The sequence below is a fragment of the Heloderma suspectum genome, chromosome 5, assembly GCF_057233095.1.
Source record: "Heloderma suspectum isolate Gila_16-S chromosome 5, 16-S_ref, whole genome shotgun sequence".
Taxonomy (NCBI): domain Eukaryota; kingdom Metazoa; phylum Chordata; class Lepidosauria; order Squamata; family Helodermatidae; genus Heloderma; species Heloderma suspectum.
In genome coordinates, this window is record NC_139462.1 from 165988182 (window position 1) to 166008345 (window position 20164).

Below are 20164 nucleotides of genomic sequence, written 5' to 3' on the forward strand. Positions count from 1 at the left end.
GGGCTGCCTTCGAAAATGGTCCAGAAACTTCAGCTAGTCCAAAATAGGGCAGTGAGGCTGTTAACATGATCATATTATGCAAGTACTTTTTCATTTGCACTGGCTGCCAGTCCATTTCCGGGGCCGATTCTGGGCCCGATTCTAAATGGCCCTAAATGGCTTGGGGCCAGGTTATCTGAAGAATCGTCTCCTTCCACATGTACCTGCCAGGACCCTAAGATAATCTTCAGTGGTCCTTCTCTGGGAGCCCCTGCCAAAGGAAGTGAGGTGTGTGGCTACCAAGAAGAGGGCCTTTTCTGCTATGGCACCCCGGCTGTGGGCTTCCCAGAGAGGCTGGCCAGGCTCTTTCCAGCTCCAGGTGAAGACATTTTTATTTTCCCAGGCATTTTAGCTTTGTTGTTTAAAAGCTGTTATTGTATTTTAAATCTCTGCACTGCTGCTAGGTTTTATTGTGGTTTGTACTTTTATATTGTAGTTTTAAGCTTTTACATTTTATATTGTATTTTATGACACACTTTGCAATTTTAATTGTTGTGAACTGCCCAGAAAACTTCAGCTATTGGGCAGTATAGAAACGTAATAAATAAATACACACCAGCAAAGGGCTGGATGTGTCCGATCTTGTCTGATCTTGGAAGCTAAGCAAGGTCAGCCCTGGTTAGTACTTGGATGGGAGACCGCCTGGGACTCAGGCTTCCTGCATTGAGCAGGGGGTTGGATTCGATGTTCTTGTACAGCCCTAGGATTCTATGATTCTTTCTAAATAAACAAACAACAGCCAAACAAGAACTGAACAAATAGAAAGGCTTGAATAGCATACAAGGGCTTTTTAAAATCACACATCTGTTAATCAGCTCATCAATGCAAGAACATCTGTGCAACCACCCAACAACTGTTTTGTGAATGACCAGTTAAGGCAATTACATCTGTACTTCTTGCATTTCAATTCTCTCTGACCTCACTGTTTACAATTCCCCCCACCCCCCTTCATGTATATATATATATATATTCCTGGCAACTGAGGATAATACTGCATGCATCTGATTAAGTGGACTGGGCGTACATAAGCTTATGGCTTTTGCCAGAATACATTTGTTTTCCTATAAGGTGCCACAAGACTATTCGTTGTTTTTGTTGCAACAGACTTACACAGCTACCCCTCTGGAAATCCTTACCTCAGCTGTCTCTTTTCCCTTCAGCCCTATTCTGTTGTAACACTATCTGTGACCATCTTAGTGAAATGTTCACTAAATTCTAAAACATGTCCCTATTTCCCTATCTCCTGAACTGTCAGTTGTGTTTTCATGCAGCAAAGGTGTTGATAGTCGCTCATCTGTGTATGCTCATACTTAAAAAAAAAAAAAAAGTCTGTTAAAATCTGTTAGTCTTTGCCTATTTCCTTATTCAGTGTGAGATGTGTTCGTTGTTAGGCATGCAAATAGGTCTGGGAAGACGGTGGGGATTGGTGTCATTGCTACTGCTGTAATAAAAACACTGAACTGATGTCTCCTTGAAGCAGTAGAAAGCTGTGTCATTTCTTGATGCAGATCCTAGAAAGATTTGGGAGCTCTCTCCAAGGTGAAAAGGTTGCACATTCACCCAACATAGCCTGTTATGCTTCCTTCCCTCTCAGCTTACAGTGAGTAATTCTACTGCCTGCACTAGCAAAGCAGTTCAGGAGGAAAAGGCAGACAGGTGGATTCACAAAGGGGTGGAACTTTATTATATAAGTTAACTAGCACCTTGAATTGGGCCCAGAAGGGAAGAGGGAGCTGTGCAGTAGCTGAAGCAGAAGTAAATTAGATGTGGCCTTCCAGCTCATTATATGTCTACAAGTTGCCAGTCTTCTAGCCTTATTCCTAGGCCCACCAGCAATTTCTGAACACTTAAAGAAGTTTCACATTACATAAGAAAAGTTTGCAAAACTGAACTATCCTGTACACCACTGGTTCTTACACATATTCATTACATTTTAATCCTGCCCTTCCTTCAAGGAACTCAAGACAGTGGATGTAGTTCTCTCCTCCCCCATTTGGTCCTCGCAAACAAGCCTGTGAAGTAGGTCAGACTTAAATGACTGGTCCAAGGTCACTCAGTGAGCCTTACGGATACATTGGATTTGAGTCAAGGTATCCTCAACATCCAGTGTCCTATGTGCTACACCACACTGCATGCTTTCACCATAGGTAGAGGAAAATTGGATACTTGTGTTACTGTTAATGTAAGCTAAATAAAGGACTTTGAAACTAAAGCAACAATCAAGACATTTCCTTTTCAGTTTATTACTGAGCACTAAAAACAGTGCATTGCATGCAGTGGTCAGTACATCTTTACCATCAGCTAACCTCTGAATCCATCTGCAGTTCATTCTGTGCCCTCCCACTGGAGGGAAGAATCTGGAACTTGGTATAGGTGCTTCCACAGTAGGTGTTTACTGTGAAATTGCCGCTCTTTGTTCATTCACATTTTATGGGACATCTACATCATCAAAACATTGCTCTCCTGTTTTCTTTGGGAGATCAAAAAATCTGAATTGTTATTTTTGGAGAAAGAATTGAACAGCAGCGCAATCTCTGCAGGTGGAGCTCACCTTAGCATCTTTCTGAAGAGGTATAGCACTGATGTGTGCGGTGATGTTTCATGCAGCTGAGCTCTATTGTTTTATCCCTTGACTTCAGTACATCTTCACAATTACCTTTCCAATCATTTCAACAGTCTATTTTTTTAAATGATTTTTAAGATTTACACACTTTTGCCTACATTTTTAAAAGGTATTCAAATACTTGTGCAATCACACCTAAACCAAAAGCATTTTGATGCATATTAGAAAATGGATAGAAAATATGATCATGATGCCACTAAAATGGTGTGCTGATTTGCCACTAGCACAGTTACGCCCACTACTATGGATGGAACTTAGAGGGATGAACACACACAAAGCACTATAGCCACTCAAATGTTAAAAATCTCACAATTCTACATGTAGCTTACAGCAGAACAACCATGACTGGCTACCATTAAAAGCCCCAGTCTGGAACAGCCCTATGTCACTAACTGGCAGGGACCAGAAGCAGCTGCAGATTAATGGAAGGGCTGTTTCACTGGATTGGCATCTTTACCATCAGCCATTTGTCTTCAATTCCTTGTGTCCCCACCCTTTGAGTGAAGAGACTGTATAGGGGTTGAGATGACAGCCACAACCCACTGAAAGAACATGTGAGAGGGGAGGTCCCATGGCTAGCCCCAGCCTCACCAGTGATGCATGCAGGGGCCATGCCCCCTGCCATCTGTGCCTTCAGCCAGCATGTGAAGGGGCTCTATGCACGGAGCACTGTATGCATGTAGAGCTCCCCCATCAAGGTTCCCCTTCCGGTGGAAGAGCTCCACAATGTCCATCAGTATTTGTGTAGAGCCTCTTCACATGTTGGCCGAACGCATAGATGTCACTTGTGTTGGGGAGCATGGCCATTGCACCCAGCAGCTACTGGGGTGGGGCTAGCTAGACTCCCAGGCCTTGCAATCACCCTCATACATTCTTTCAACACATTGGGGGGGAGTGCTCCCCTTATGGTATCATCTGCCAGAGACCAGAAGAGACTGCCAAACGACCTCAAAGTATCCCTAATATATTGCATATTTTTTGTGGATTGTAGTGTAGTGCACTGTGGATTGCACAATAACCTGGCCTCATTCACGAAATTTTATGGTGGCAGGACAGACACCGCTGCCTTCCATTCGTAACTCTTTCATGTCCCCCCCCCCGCTTTTTCTGTTGTTTTTATTAATACCGAGGGTGCATCCTGACAGAGGGCTCCTAGCACTACTAATCAAAAAGCATTGTGCAGCTCTTCCACCTTTTCCTCCTCGAATGGTTTTTTCAGGTAAGAAAAAAAGACATACACAGTGGGAAAACATGGGAGGGCTACAAACTGAAGATGATGTCCTCTGGAGCTCCCCTCAAATTCCATGAATCAGGAAGTGCAACTGTTTAATAAAAGCCTTGTCTAGAAGCACCTAGAATATCCATTAAGGAGGGAAAGCTGGAATAGATGAACAATGTTTTCTGTCTGGAAGTGCTAAGCGCTGTTCATCCGGAAGCACATAATTTTGGCTAAAAAGCAAAGGGAAAAACAATTTTGTCAGGCGTAATAAATTGTCAGGTTAAAAAACTGGACGAGTAAACCCTTGCTTCATTAAAAAAAATCAAAGTCTTGCACTCTGTATTAAATAATCCAAAGCAAACTGCCACACCTGACAACGTATTCACTCACTAGTGAAAACTGCATTGCACAACTGCAAAAGCCACTCTCCTCCTGCCACTGTCCTCTATCCACTGGGGGTGGCACAAACACTGAAGACTTAACTAAACCCACTTAAATGATCTTGAGAAAGTACCTTCAGCAGTCCAGCCGTTGTTATAGGGTAGCCTTCCCCAACCTGGTGCCCTCCAGATGAGTTGTTCTACAGCTCCCAGTTGTACAAGAAGTTTGGAGTTCTAGTCCAACATATCTCTACGGCACCAGGTCGGGGAAGATGAAGCACATTAATGCATTTATTTATTGTATTTTTATCTCAGTCCTCAGCCAAAAAAGGCTCCCGGAGTAGCTTACAATCAATGGACAAAGAAGACAGTCCCTGCCCGCAGGCCTACAATCTAAAAAGACACGACACACAAGGAAAAGGCAATGCGGAGGGGAGAAAAAAGAATTAGGTAGACAGACTGCAGCAGAGCTGGTGGGATGGCCCTGTTCCCCTCTCTCATTTCCCAAAGGAGGGGTAGTCCAACTTGAGCAGGCCCTGATGTTCCCTTTTATAGCTCCACCTTTCCTCCCCAAACCCCAAGGCCATATACATAACCCTCTCCATTTTACCCTCACAACAACCCTGTGAGGTAGGGTGAGAAGCAGTGGCTGGCCCAAAATCCCCCTCTGAGCTTCATGGCAGAGGAGGGATTCGAACCACGTCTCCGAAGTCTTAGCCCAACCCTCTAACCACTACACCACACCACACTCATTATTATTCATCAAAGGTCTTCGCTATTTTTCGGCTGTGTCACGTATATACGCTTCAGGGCTTTGCTCATCGTTTGGGAGAGATTTACAGGCGCTCGGCAACGGCCAGCCCACCTCAGAGTCTCGGCGCTTGGCTGCCGCCGAAGCAGAGGCGCAGCAGGCGGGCCAGCGGCCACTCCAGAGCCCCGATTGGTCCGCGTCTGACGGCTCCTCCCTGCGGCGCACGCGCGCTTCTGGCCCCTTTCTCTTTCGACGCCCCTCCCCTCCCTGCCCTGCGCTTCCTTTCCCTCCTCCTGCCGTTTTCTTGACGGCAAGCGAGCCGCTGTTGTTGTCAGTACGTCTCGGAGCCCGCTGGGGAGGCAGGAAGCGCGAGCGCAGTCCGTTGGGCGCGAGAGCCACAGAACCTCAAGGCGCGCGGCGCGAGCCCGCAGAACGTCGAACCGTCAGCGGGTCCGCTTTAGTTGTTGGCTGGCTCGCTTCCGCCGCTGACTCCGAGGCGCTGAGGAGGCCACTCTGCGGCTCGCAACCAGTGTGGTAGTAGAGGACGGTCGCTGAGGAGAAGCCGCCGCCGCTGTCCATGCGGGGAGCGGCGGGAGAAGAGCCGAGGGCCGCGGCTGAAGGAAAGGCTGCCGCCGCTAAGAGTAAGTTCCCGAGGGCGCAGTGAGAGCTGGGCAGCGAGACGGAGCCCCGGTTTGGCCTGCCAGCCTGCCGGGGCCGCGAAGCTTCCTCCGGGTGGCCTCGCGGGGCTGGTGCCGGTAAGAACGGGTGCAGATATTTTTGAGGGGCGGGGAAGGCGAGCTCCGGAGGCTCTCGCCCTCATCCGCGAAGGCCAAACCCCGCGGTGCTGGAAAGGAGCTGCATCCATGCCTAGTCTGAGTGTGTGCGTTCGAGTGTGTATGCCTGCATCAGTCGCGCGCGCGCGCGCGCACACACACACACACCTCTTGCGTTGCCTGTTTGCGACAGATTGGGGGAAGGGAAAGGTTGTGTGTGTGTGTGAGAGAGAGAGAATATGGATGAATGAATGGTAGGTGTGCGTGTGAATGCAATGATCCTAGGGGCATACAATGGTCGAATGGAGTCCGTGTGTGCGCGCGCGCGAGAGAGAGAGAGAGAACGGGTAGAGTGTGTGTTTAGTATTTTTAAGAGCACGCGTATGATGCTGTGTGTGAGAGGAGGGTGAAGCTGAGTTCACCGCTTCTTGTCCCTTCTCCATCTCTAGCGCTCTTTTCTCTCCCCCCTTTTCCCAACCCCCTGTAGTCTTGAGGAGAGGATGCAGCTTTCTTGATCCTCTGTCCACAGCTGTATATTCGTCAAGCTTAGGTAGTGGCTGGCTAAGAAGTTCATACATCCGAGCTGCAGAGCTGTTTGGGGGATGACAGTGCATCTTATTTCTGGAAGCCAGATTCAGAGCCAACAGGTTTGTCCAAAGTGAGCTTTTCTTTCCTTCTGCTGGTGTAGAATGTGTTTTTCACAAAGCGAACAGCTTGCTAACTCTCCTTCTATGGAGGTGTACATAGGGTTGTCATGCCAAAAACACATTATTGCATTGATTATCTCTTTGACAAACAGCCATTTTTCTAAGCTGTATTAATTTGTGCTTTATTTGCCAGCTTTTGACACAGACAGCAAACCCATGAAGCATTTTTGTTGTTAAAATCCCCAGCCCCCCCCCCCCAATTGGCATTATTTAAGCAAATAGGTAGAACAACATGGCTTTTATTAAACTGCTGACAATGATGATAGCACTGATTGGTTTAAAGGAAAACTACTGCATTGACTAGTATGCTAGAAAGTTAGCATGATTTAGTTTCATTAGGTTCATTTACCAGTATATGAAGTATTATGAATGGTATACATATTAATGTTTTGTTGCTTGAGATACTCTTGGAAGGAGAACTTCATGTAGCTTGTATTTTGAGGCTTACTAGGAACTGGAAATGCATATGTTTTATTTTCCACTATGGTAGTGAGATCCTTATCTCTGGCTTTGCTACAGTCTTCTGGTATTGATGTAAATTATTTTCAAAGGATGTGAGTCAAGATCTGTTTAAAGCCTGCCCTCTAGTGCAGCCAGTCTTACTCATTTAGGTTGTTATTTTTATGTTCTGGTGTAGGACAGTGGGAAAAGAAGGAAAGAGTTTAGCAGAGTACATTTTTTCCAGTCTGTAGAAAACATTTGGAAAATATCCCATAATAAATACACTATTAGTATTATGACAATAACCCCAGTTTTAACATAATATTGGTGCCAGAAATCTGGTCTTTAAGACCCGTGGAATAACATGGACAGGGATGATGTGTTGTCTTGCACATGGATCACTTCCTCACAAAAAAGTACAGTTTGGGTTTGTGGAACTTAGGATTTGTGTGACATAGTCAACAGTTATCATATAGTATCTAAAGAGAAATATAACTACAGAATGGGGGGTTAGGGGCGTTTTGTACAGTGCTTGTTTTTCTGGACACTGCATGATTGATATATATTCTGAACTGGAAGAATTAGAGCAGATAACCTTTGAAATGAGATCTAGATGGATGAAGGACTTATTTTTATTGCCCAGAACTATATATGCCAGTATAGTTCTAATGCTCTGGATTTTTAAAAAACAGAACATTGAGGACCAGAATTAACTTGATAAACAGAAACCTTCACTGAAATGTGGAAGTGACTACCGGTGCAGTCCTATGCATGTTTAGACAGAAAAAAGTCCTACAACTCCCAACATCCCACAGTGAGCATAGCTGGCTGGGGCATCTGGGAGTTGTAGGAATTTTTTCTGTCTAAACATTCATAGGACTGCATCCTTAGTGATATAAAGTACTTCCTAATTAATTTACTGCATGGAATATACATATCACTCATATTTTAAATGGATAAATAAAGGTTGCAGTAGTATGTCTCTTTCATTTAGACTGCCTAGAATGTTTAAAGATCCCTTTCTGACAAGGTGCACTGTCACCTTGTTCTCTGATAACTCCACTAGTTCTTCTGCATCGAGTTAATTTAATTCAGCAGTCTGCACTTCTAATCTTCAGCCAATACTCCAGCAACATTTTCTTCATGTGGTCTCTTTGCATCACTGTTCTGTTCCATGCTCTTTCTTATATCTGATGTCACTTTCATATCCATCTGACCTCTTTTACACAAACACAAGGGAGAGGTATTCTCTTGCTCCTCTTTGCCAAATTCCTTTCACAGTATTGTTTCCCATTGTATTGTTTCTGACTGTTCTGCAATATCATTTAGAGCTAGGTACTTTAGTTACTAGAGAGGAGATGCAGAACATTTGTCTTCTGTCCTTTCTGTGCAATGATGTTGAGTAAGATGCAAGTGCACAATAAATGAATACGTAAACAAGGTTAAGGACTTAGGGTCCATAATGTTTCTTTCTCTCTCTCTCTCTCTCGCGTGCGCACACACACACTACCTTTGTGTACAGCACTTAAGGGTGTTTAGTAATGTTTCTTTCACACATAATCCTTTTGTGTATTTTTTATTAACAATCAAATTGCGTAAAACATTTAGAGCAGCCTTCTAATTAAGCAGTTGCCTGTGGTAAGCTTCCAAGTGTGGCAAGAGGGGCTTTTTCCAAACCTCTGTGCCACTGCTTGTCCTCTGTTTGCACTGCCATAATGCACTGCTTTGTTTTCCCTACATCATAAACCCAGCACTTCACTGGGGTGTCTTCCTTTTCTCTCTCATTCATTCCCCCAATTACGAAAGAGAATAATACTCTTAACTCACTGTTTTGAATATTTAATTCTATTGGTGTATTGATACAATTCACAGACTTCAGTTTCACAAGTGAAAATAGCCTGCCAGTGCAATATATCTTTTCTAAAACATGAATGTAGAAGCCATGCAAATAAGTAATTCACTTTACAGCATTAGACTTTCAGTATGAGTGAATGTGTTCTGAAGTAAATTTTTATGAGTCAGGAGCAGGACAGTAGAAGATGGTAATAATTTTTATGTTCTTTTTTGTTTTGTTTGATACTACAGTTCATACATCTAGAAAATGCCACAACAAAGTGTTACTGTAATAGGTAATCCAGTCACTGAATTTTTGGTTTAAAATGGAGTGGGGTCTCTAAGGCAGGGGTTCTTAACTATTTTTGGATGGGAGGCCAAATTGCCCTCCACAGGCCAGATGACATCACTGGGTGTGGCCATGCCCACTGATGTCATCACCCCACCCATTTTGCATTTCTCTATGCCTCTCAACACAAAGAAAGGGACTCAGCCAGCACTGGAAGAAGCAATTGCTCCTCCCAGAACCAGCCACATTCCCAGCTTTGTGTGGGATGTGACATACCTATGGGGGCAGTACACGCTGTGTGAAAGGACATGGCGGTCTCCATCCCCACCGTTATCTGTGATCTCAGATCAGAGATAACATCAGGGATTCCTCCAGAGAGCAGAGATCAAGTCCCATCCCCTCGAGGAATCCAAGTACTTCTTACTGAAATCTGGAGAAATGGAGAGAATGTGCTGTGCATGGTAGGCATGCCAAACTTGCCACATATCATGAAGAAGTTATCCATCATGTGTTTTGTTGCTTTCAGCTGATCAGTCAATTTGCTATGGTGAGAGATGCATTCAAACTTTATTATAGTTCAAGAGAGGTCAGAAATAAAAGAGAAAAATAATGGAGTAGTTGTTGAAGTAGTTTGAATAATGTGATTAATAAGGACAAATGTCACCATAGAAGGACTGCGAAAATTTTTTTCTGTAGTATGGATTTGTAAATAAGTCCACAAAAGTTTACATCACAAACTTTTACTAGTCTGCTGTCACAGATCTGTTGCAAAAGGTTGATGGCACAGTACTTAGTGTGCTCAAAATGACTACTGAAGAAAATGACTATTTTCTCTCCACAACGAAGCAAAAGCTTCTTGTCTTGGAGCTGCAAGCCCCAGGCAATTAAACATGTTCCATAAAAGGTAATTAGGAATCCAGGTAATTAAATAAATAATAAGGTAACTGGCACCAATGGGGAAGATACAAAGTAAATTCACAATGAATTTTAGGTAACTGTTATCAAAATATAAGTGGCAAAGCACCTTGGGTAATATCCAAAGAGAAAATCCTGAATTATAGCTCATCACTAAAGATGAAAAGGGTTATGTGTGAGAGAGAAACATCAAACTGTATTATTCAAGGGTAAAGTGAATTTATAAGCAAATGAGGGATAAAGATAAGGTGGTGTTCTTTGGTATTTTGCATTGATTTATTTTCCAGATTAATTCTTAAGAGTGTTTTAAAAATCTGCTAATAATTACTTGTGTTCATGCAAAGAGTAACTTTTTAATAATTTTTCATAAAGTATATAATGAGCCAGATCAACAATTGTTGCCTCAGTGCAAAACTCCTGTGTTATGTAAATACAGTAAACTAAGCTAACTTACACACCAATCCTAAACATGCTAATGGAAGGGGGGAGGGGATGATTTTTGCAGATTCCACATGTGGCCCCTGCACCAACTTCCATACTGTTTTGGAGGGTCCCCTAACACTCGGGGCAGCTGTAGCAGGGGAGGAGGAATCAGCAAAAATCACCTCCTCTCATTTTTCTGTTACTGAAAGACCCTGCTGGATAAAAAGCTTTTCGGCAAAGGGAAGGGCACAACTGGATTCAAACCACTGTAGCTTACAATAAAATAACAAAATACAAATAACAGTAGCATGATGGCAAAAACAATCATGCAACAAGCAGCAGTCTGATCAGTACAACATCAGCAGTAGTAAAATTCAGTGGTAAGAGGGGGATCGGTCCTACTCAGAGCAGATAAAAAGGAGCCCAGCAGTTCTTGGCCTGTAATAAGACTTTCCTAAAAAGCCACGTTTTAAAAAGGTAGAAATAATAACTTAAAAATGGGGCCAAGCAGGTTTAACTAGGGAAGGCATTCCGTAATGTTGATGCAACTAGTGAAATGGCTCTACCCCTTGTACTTGACATACTTCAGTTGGCAGGGGAATGCTGAGCAGGACCTTGAATGTTAATCAGAGCATGTGTCAGGTGGGGTGGGGAAAGAAGTCCAGGAGAAGGCAGGTTTTAAGGTACCCAGTTCCCAAACCTGTTAGCACATGTGGTAATTAACTGCTTAGACCAGGGGTGGGCAACTTGTGGCCCTCCAGATGTTGTTGGATTGCAACTCCTCTCACCCCTAGCCAGCATAGTCAGTTGTGAGGGATGGTGGGAGTTACAGTCTGGAGGGCCACAAGTTACCCTTTCTTGACTTAGATTAAATTGGGCTACTTTTCCTCCTGTTTTAGGGACATGTGGTAGTGGTATTTGTGATACCACTAAAACAAACAAAAGCAAATGGTTTACCCTTTGGCATCCTTTTGTCAAAACACGAGAGGGTTGCTGTTGGGATGAAAAGAAGAATGCAACCTTAAAGACAACTCATTATATCCCTGAGATGTATCCAGAATTCAGTTATCCTGTTCTGAGTCTATGTTTATTACAGTACAAAGGTACTAAAATGCTTTTGCGTTTATGTTCCCCTCTGAAGAAAGAATATGAATTGCCTGACTTTCAAAGTATGGTTGAAGCAAAGCTTGGGCTGGCAGGCCATGCATATATTCATACAACTAATTTCTCTGAGATTCATGTGCAGAAATGTTGGAGGGTCTGAAAGCCATGATAGTATGTTAGCCATATAAAAGTGAACTTTAACATCTTTTCCTTAGGAAATAAGGGAAGAAGAATGCAAAACTGTCCTCGGAACTGGATATGGAAATATCAGTAGATGAATCTTCAAAAAACATGAAGAAAAATTGAAACTTCATGATCAAAGCATAGATAAGATGATACCTCTGGAGAGGGTACTGTCAAGGTTAGTAGAGCCAAATTGAATCTGTTCATTGTGAATGGTTTTTTGTTATCTCACTGCAGTGCTTGTGAAACTTTTCTGTAGCCATTGGTGCTACTACTTAAATTTTACAAAATAGACAAACCAAGGCCTTGTTTGGACAGAATAATAAAGCATGGTTTAATGTGTGAATATGAGCTGCAGCAAACCTTGGGCTCCCACACTCCTACTTCTTCTTACAGGGTGGCATGTGGAGGAGTTCAAAAACGTTCACATCCATTTTAGATTAATTACAGTTTGTAATGGCATTTGAACTTAAACAAACCCTAATTTAATTTAACTAATTTGTTTGAGACAAGCCAACTTGTTTCAACTAATCATTGTTAAGATTAACCACAGCTTAGGGTTTGGATGACACACTAAGGGTGCAATCCTATGTATGCTTAGACAGAAAAGGGTTCTATAGCTCCCAGCATGCCCCAGCCAGCAGAGTTGGCTGGGGTGTGCTGGGACTTGTAGGACATTTTTCTGTCTAAATATGCATAGGTTTGCACCCTAAGTGGTGGTTAATCCAAAACACAATAGTTTCCAATTTCCTCATAGCTACAGCAGAGGAAGAGAGCAGAGTGGGGACTGTGTGACCTTAAGGCTTACTATGGCTTATTCTTGTAATGCTAAACCATGGCTTAGTGTTGTGTCAAAAGGTAGACCATGTATCATGATTGAAGTCTGCTGTACATGCTGGTCCAGTTTGGGTTTTGTGTGTTTTTCTGCTTGTCTTTAAAATACATGTAGGTGAGGGCTTGATGCTTTCCTGATTGCCAGTTATTTGTATCTTAATGAGACAAGCAGCAAAGAAAGACATGCATGAGTAGTTTAAATATAGTGAATAGTGTATGCATTTTGCCCTCTGATATTGAAACATCACTTCCTTCCTTTGCAAAACTTTTTACCCAATGTTTATTCCCATGTTAGTAGGACTGTTTATATAATTAGGTTGTTGTTGTTCAGTTGTTAAGTCGTGTCCAACTCTTCATGACCCCACAGACCATAGCACGCCAGGCCTTCCTGTCCTCCGCTCTCTCCCGGAGTGTGCTCAAGTTTATATTCATTGCATCGGTGATGCTATCTAGCCATCTCATCCTCTGCCATCCCCTTCTCCATTTGCCTTCAGTCTTTCCCAGCATCAAAGTCTTTTCCAGGGAGTTTTCTCTTTGCATTGGGTGGCCAAAATATTTGAGCTTCAGCTTCAGTATCTGTCCTTCCAATGAGCACTCAGGGTTGATTTCCTTTAGGATTGACTGATTTGACCTCCTTGCAGTCCAGGGGACTCGTAAGAGTCTTCTCCAGAACCACAGTTCGAAAGCATCAATTCTTCGGCGCTCAGCCTTCCTTATAGTCCAGCTCTCACAGCCATACATTACTACTGGGAAAACCATAGCTTTGATTATACAGACCTTTGTCGGCAAGGTGATGTCTCTGCTTCTTACTATGCTGTCTAGGTTTGCCATAGCTTTTCTCCCAAGGAGCAAGCGTCTTTTAATTTCATGGCTACAGTCACCATCTGCGGTGATCTTGGAGCCCAAGAAAATAAAATCTGTCACTGCTTCCATTTCTTTCCCTTCCATATGCCAGGAAGTGGTGGGGCCAGATGCCATGATTTTTGTTTTTTTTAATGTTGAGTTTCAAACCAGCTTTTGCACTCTACACTTTCACCCTCAGCAAGAGGCTCTTTAGATCCTCTTCGCTTTCTGCCATTAGGGTGGTATCGTCTGCGTATCTGAGGTTGTTGATAATTCTCCTGGCAATCTTAATTCCGACCTGTGATTCATCCAACCCGGTGTTTCTCATGATGTACTCTGCATATAAGTTAAATGAGCAGGGCAACAATATGCAGCCTTGTCGTACTCCTTTCCCAATTTTGAACCAATCAGTTGTTCCATGTCTGGTTCTTACTGTTGCTTCTTGGCCCTCGTACAGGTGTCTCAGGAGACAGGTAAGGTGGTCTGGTACTCCCATCTTTTTAAGAATTTGCCACAGTTTGTTGTGATCCACACAATCAAAGGCTTTAGCGTAGTCAATGAAGCAGAAATAGACGTTTTTCTGGAATTCTCTTGCTTTCTCCATGATCCAGCGAATGTTGGCGATTTGATCTCTAGTTCCTCTGCCTCTTCGAAACCTCGCTTGTACTTCCGGTAGTTCTTGGTTCACATGCTGCTGAAGCCTAGCTTGTAGGATTTTGAGCATCACCTTGCTGGCATGTGAAATGAGCGCAATTGTATGGTAGTTCGAACACTCTTTGGCGTTGCCCTTCTTTGGAATTGGAATGTAAACTGACCTTTTCCAGTCTTGTGGCCACTGTTGAGTGATCCAAATTTGTTGGCATAATGAGTGCAGCACTTTAACTGCATCCTCTTTTAGGATTTTAAATAGCTCAGCTGGAATACTGTCATCTCTGCTAGCTTTGTTGTTAGTAATGCTTCCTAAGGCCCGCTTGACTTCGCTCTGGAGGATGTCCAGCTCAAGTTCAGTGACCGCACTATCATGGCTATCAGGGACATTCAGATCTTTTCTGTATAGTTCTTCTTTGTATTCTTGCCACCTTTTCTTAATCTCATCTGCTTCTGTTAGGTCCCTGCCTTCTTTGTCCTTTATCATGCCCATCTTTGCACAAAACGTTCCCTTGAGATCTCCGATTTTCTTGAAGAGATCTCTAGTCTTTCCCATTCTGTTGTTTTCCTCGATTTCTTTGCATTGTTCATTTAAGAAGGCCTTCTTGTCTCTCCTTGCTATTGTCTGTGACTCTGCATTCAGTTGGGCATATCTTCCCCTTTCTCCCTTGCTTTTCGCTTCCCTTCTTTCCTCAACTACTTGTAAAGCCTCATCAGACAGCCACTTTGCTTTCTTGCATTTCTTTTTCTTTGGGATGGATTTAGTTGCTGCCTCCTGAATAGTGTTACGGACCTCCGTCCATAGTTCCTCAGGCACTGTGTCTATCAGGTCTAATCCCTTAAATCTGTTCCTCACCTCCACTGTATATTCATAAGGGATATGATTTAGGTCATACCTGAATGGTTTAGTGGTTTTCCCTACGTTCTTCAATTGAAGCCGAAATTTTGCAAGAAGAAGCTCATGATCTGAGCCACAGTCAGCTCCAGGTCTTGGTTTTACTGACTGTATAGAGCTTCTCCTTCTTTGGCTGCAAAGGACATAATCAATCTGATTTCGATATTGACCATCTGGTGATGTCCATGTGTAGTGTCGTCTCTTGTGCTGTTGGAAAAGAGTGTTTGCTATGATCAGCGTGTTCTCTTGGCAAAACTCTATTAGCCTTTGTCCTGCTTCATTTTGTACACCAAGGCCATGCTTGCCTGTTATCCTGGGGATTTCTTGACTTCCTACTTTAGCATTCCAATCCCCTATTATGAAAAGGACATCTTTTTTTGGTGTTAGTTCTAGAAGGTGTTGTAGGTCTTCATAGAACCGATCAACCTCAACTTCTTCGGCCTCAGTGGTTGGGGCATAGACTTGAATTACTGTGATGTGGAACGGTTTGCCTTGGATTCATACTGAGATCAGTCTATCGTTTTTGAGATTGTACCCCAGTACTGCTTTTCCCACCCTTTTATTGACTATGAGTGCTACTCCATTTCTTCTAAGGGATTCTTGCCCACAGTAGTAGACATAATGGTCACCTGAATTAAATTCACCCATGCCTGTCCATTTTAGTTTGCTGATTCCCAAGATGTCGATGTTCAATCTTGCCATCTCATGATTGACCACCTCCAGCTTACCTTGATTCATTGATCTTACATTCCAGGTTCCTAAACAATATTGTTCTTTACAGCATCGGACTTTCTTTTCACCACCAGACACATCCACAGCTGAGTGTCCTTTCGGCTTTGGCCCAGCCACTTCACTCTTTCTGGCACTACTTGGAAATTCCCTCTGCTCTTCCCCAGTCGTATATTGGACACCTTCCGACCTGAGGAGCTCATCTTCCGGTGTCATATCTTTTAGCCTTGTGATACGTTCCATGGGGTTTTCTTGGCAAGAATACTGGAGTGGGTTGCCATTTCCTTTTCCAGTGGACCACATTTTGTCAGAACTCTCTGCCATGACCTGTCCGTCTTGGGTGGCCCTGCATGGCATAGCTTATGGCTTCACTGAGTTACGCAAGCCCCTTCGCCACAACAAGGCAGTGATCCATGAAGGAGATAATTAGGTTAAGGGTGTTTAATTCCTCAGAGGGTTGATGATGTTAGAACAAGGAATGTTATCAATGAATAACAATCTCAGAATGAGAGAGAGGCTGGCACTCCCATGGCATTCTGGAAGTGGTGGTACACTAGGTGGTACACTGTGATAGCAACACTAGAAATGATTTGGTAATGCAACACCATTTGTTGCTGCCAAATGTTCAGAAATGTTGGTTACATATAGTGAAAATGTGTTTTTGAAGGAGATAGTCTTACAGTCTTGACAAACTGAACCAGCCAATACTACTTGTGATAATGATTATGTATTCTAGATGTGAGTGAGACTTACATGTGCTGCATTTTGGAAAGTCATTTTGTGGTGTTGCAATACCATCTTCTTTAACAGTATTGTAAGAGCTTCCCAACTACCTGTATACTGGAGATGTGGTTGGGTGAGATGTAGTCGGGCATGCAGGTTCAAGGTAATAGTTGTGCAATTAAATAAGTTTTGGTTTAGTTTATAAATCCTTCTGTGTTTAAAAATTAGACTGAGTTCCTTCCAGTTTTGTCACATCTGTGAAAGACTTAACTTCTTGACATCTATGGTGGTAAAAATGCTGGGAATTGTAGGGCTTTTTTCTGTCAAAATATGCATAGGTAGGGATGTACGAAAGTGACTTACCGTTCGCAGATTATGTTGATGGTGGGGGGGGGAGGCGTTCCGTCCCTCCCCCCGGAATCCTGGCCGGGGGGGGAGGCGCTCCGTTCCTCCCACCCCAGAATCCTCGAACGGCTGGCTGTGCTCCGCGGCAGCTCCACGGAGCAGCCGGCCCGGCCCGGCCAGAGCCGTCCGCATCCGGATTTCTGGCTGCGGAGGGCTCTGGGTAAAAAAACAAAACAAAAAAACAACACGTACGCAAATGGCGGCAGCTACGGCCGCTGCCATTTGCGTTCCTTCTTTTTACCGTCTTAATCTACATAAATATTTACGTAGGCTATGACGGCGAAAATCAAGGGGAATGCAAATAGCATAGCAGGCGCCATTTGCGTCCTCTTTTGATTCCCTGTTTTAGCCTACGTAAAGATTTACGTAGGTTAAAACGGTGAATGAAAAAGGGACACAAATAGTGCCCGCTACGCCGTTATAGTCTACGTAAATATTTACGTAGATTAAGACGGCCAAAAAGAAGGAACGCAAATGGCGTACGCGTGTTTTTTTGTTTTTACAACCCACCCCCAACCATGATACGCTACGTAAATCTTTACGTAGCCTATCACGTCTCCCCCCCCCCCCACAAGCCTGGAAATGGCAGTGGTGGCAGCTGGTCGGAAAACCGGCCGCCTTCGCTGGAGCCACCGCCGGAGCCGCCGCTGCCCGGAAGATCCGCCCCAGGTAAGTCTCGTCCCGGGGGGGGATCCGTGGGGGGGTGGGGGGTGGCAGGCCATTCCGCCACAGATTTCGGGGGGCCGAATGAACTGGCATTCGGCCTCACCGAGATCCGTGGCGGAATTCTCTGACATCCCTATGCATAGGATTGCACCCTAAATGGTGGTTAATCCAAAACACAATAGTTTCCAATTTCCTCATAGCTACAGCAGAGGAAGAGAGCAGAGTGGGGAGTGTGTGAACTTAAGGCTTACTGTGGCTTATTGTTGTAATGCTAAACCATGGCTTAGTGTTCAAGTGTGAACAATGTTTTATGAACAGTGTTTTGTTATTTTTGTGTAGTTAAAGAGGAGATAAAATTGTGCTGTTGGGTATATAAAGCAATCTTGAATTGGAGCACAAGAATACTATGCATTTTCTTCTTTGACTGACTCTTCTGTAATATTATTCTTAAATCTTTTGGAAAATATCCCAACTTGTATCCATCTTAATGCACAGATGAACAATATTGTTTCCAGTCAGATGATGCTGGCCAGATGGAATTCCACCTTCAGATCATTTTCTTCCTCCAGTCCGCAATGTCGATTTGAGACATGACCTTACCTAAAAACTACATGGTACCTGTACCTCTTATAGGTGGTCCCACACCACTCCCAGTCTTCCACCCAAGACAACAAGCTAAATTGTATGGTTGTGTATCATACCATTTGTGTGAGATATGCATCTGTTGCATGATTAATAACCATACGGGTCAAGGATGTAGAGCTGCATTAGGCAACTTCGTGCCCTCCAGTTGTTTTGGACTACAGCTCCCTTCATCCCTAGCCAGTAAGACCAGTGGTCAAATAGAATGGTAGTTGTAGTCCAAAACATCTAGAGGGGCCCAGGTTGCTTACCCCTGATGTAGATGTTCATTGAATATTGAGGTGGTAGTAACTACATTAAATAATATAGAAGAGGCCTAACATTCGGTATTACACCATCAGGCTAAATGTCTGTTTTCTAGATATTTATATAATTGCTTTTACTTCTTTCTCAGCACAACCAGGTTTAAAATTATAAATCCATGTTAAGTATGCCAGTTTAGCAAATGTGTGATGACATTCTTTATTTGTTTGTTAATTAATTAAATTTCTTAATTGCCCATCTGGCCAGTCACCCAGCCGCTCTGGGTGAAGTACAGCAGTACAATTTAAAACAGTAAAATTGCGCATTAAACGTTATTTAAAAATACCCTAACCCACCCCAAATGCCTGCCTGAATAACCACGTTTTCAGTGCATGGTGGAAGCTCATTAAAGAGGGGGCATGGCAGAGTTCCCTAGGGAGGGAGTTCCACAGAGTGGGGGCCACCACTGAGAAGGCCCTCTCCCTCGTCCTCACCAGCCTAGCGGTCCTGGCTGATGGGACAGAGAGAAGGCCATCCAAGGCTGATCTTGTTGAGCGGCCTGTCTAGTGTTGCTGGAGGCGCTCCTTGAGATAGGCTGGGCCGGAACCATATAGGGTTTTAAAGGTCAAAACCAACACCTTGAATTTGGCCCAGAAAACAACTGGTAGCCAGTGCAACTCCTTCAGCACCAGAGTGATGTGATCATGCCAGCGGCTGCCTTTAATCAGGAGAGTGCCATGTTCTGCACCAGTTACAGCTTCCGAACCATCTTCAAGGGTAACCCCACGTAGAGCGCATTACAGTAGTCTAGATGAAAGGAGACCAGGGCATGTACTACCGATGGGAGCAGATGGTCGGGAAGGAAGGGGAGCAGCCGCCATATCAGATGGAGTTGATACAGCGCTGTCTGGCTCACAGCTGACACCTGGGCCTCCATGGGCAGCTGGGAGTCCAAAATGACCCCCAGGCTGCGGACCTGGTCTTTCAAGGGTAGCCGTACCCCATTCAACACCAGGTCAACATCACCCAGCCTCCTCTTGTCTCCCACCAAAAGTACCTCGGTCTTGTCAGGGTTCAGTTTCAGCTTATTCCTCCCCATCCAGCCACTCACCATCTCCCGTCATTTAGACAGGGATTCTACAGCCAACCCTAGTGAAGATTTGAACGAGAGGTAGAGCTGTGTGTCATCTGCATATTGATGACACCACACCCCAAACCTCCTGATGATAGCTCCCAGCGGCTTCACATAGATGTTAAATAGCATCGGGGAGAGGATGGAACCCTGTGGCACCCCACACGTGAGCAGCCATGGATCCGACATCTCCTCTCCCAGTGCTACCCTCTGGTACCTGCTGGAGAGGAAGGACCGAAACCACCGCAATACGGTGTCTCCAGTGCCCAACCCCTCCAGGCAGTCCAGGAGGATACTGTGGTCAATGGTATCAAAAGCCGCCGAGAGGTCGAGGAGAACAAGGAAGGAGCATTCACCCATATCCAAAGCTCTCCTCATATCATCCACCAAAGCGACCAAGGCTGTTCCTGTCCCATGCCCAGGCCTGAAGCCCGACTGAAATGGGTCTAGATAATAGACTTCTTCCAAGTGTGCCTTCAACTGCATCACCACCACTTGCTCGGTGATCTTGCCCAAAAATGGCAGAGTCGAGACTGGGCGAAAGTTGTTCAAATCTAATCCTAATCATGGAAATTTTGCCATTAATATTAATGGGATGTAGAATGCAGCCTTGTTCCATAATCTTTATCTTGGAAGAAAGTTATTATATTGGAACATAGCTGCATAATAGTGGGTTTTAGAAAATGGTCTTTTTGAATGGTCAAACATTGTCAGGCATACAGAT

The 20164-nt window shown here is 44.0% G+C and overlaps 1 protein-coding gene across 3 annotated transcripts in view; it reads left to right on the forward strand.

Moving 5' to 3' along the window:
* The first annotated feature begins 2265 nt into the window (after positions 1-2265).
* SNRK (SNF related kinase) overlaps positions 2266-20164 on the forward strand; it is a 58740-nt gene continuing 40841 nt past the window's right edge. Inside the window, exons 1-3 of one of the 3 annotated variants that reach the window (XM_084858231.1) lie at positions 5274-5653; positions 6273-6432; positions 11713-11858. The gene's annotated coding sequence lies outside the window, so the exon portion shown is untranslated. Of the gene's footprint in view, positions 6433-11712; positions 11859-20164 lie in introns of all 3 variants that reach the window. The other 2 variants (XM_084858230.1, XM_084858229.1) reach the window with 2 other exon arrangements.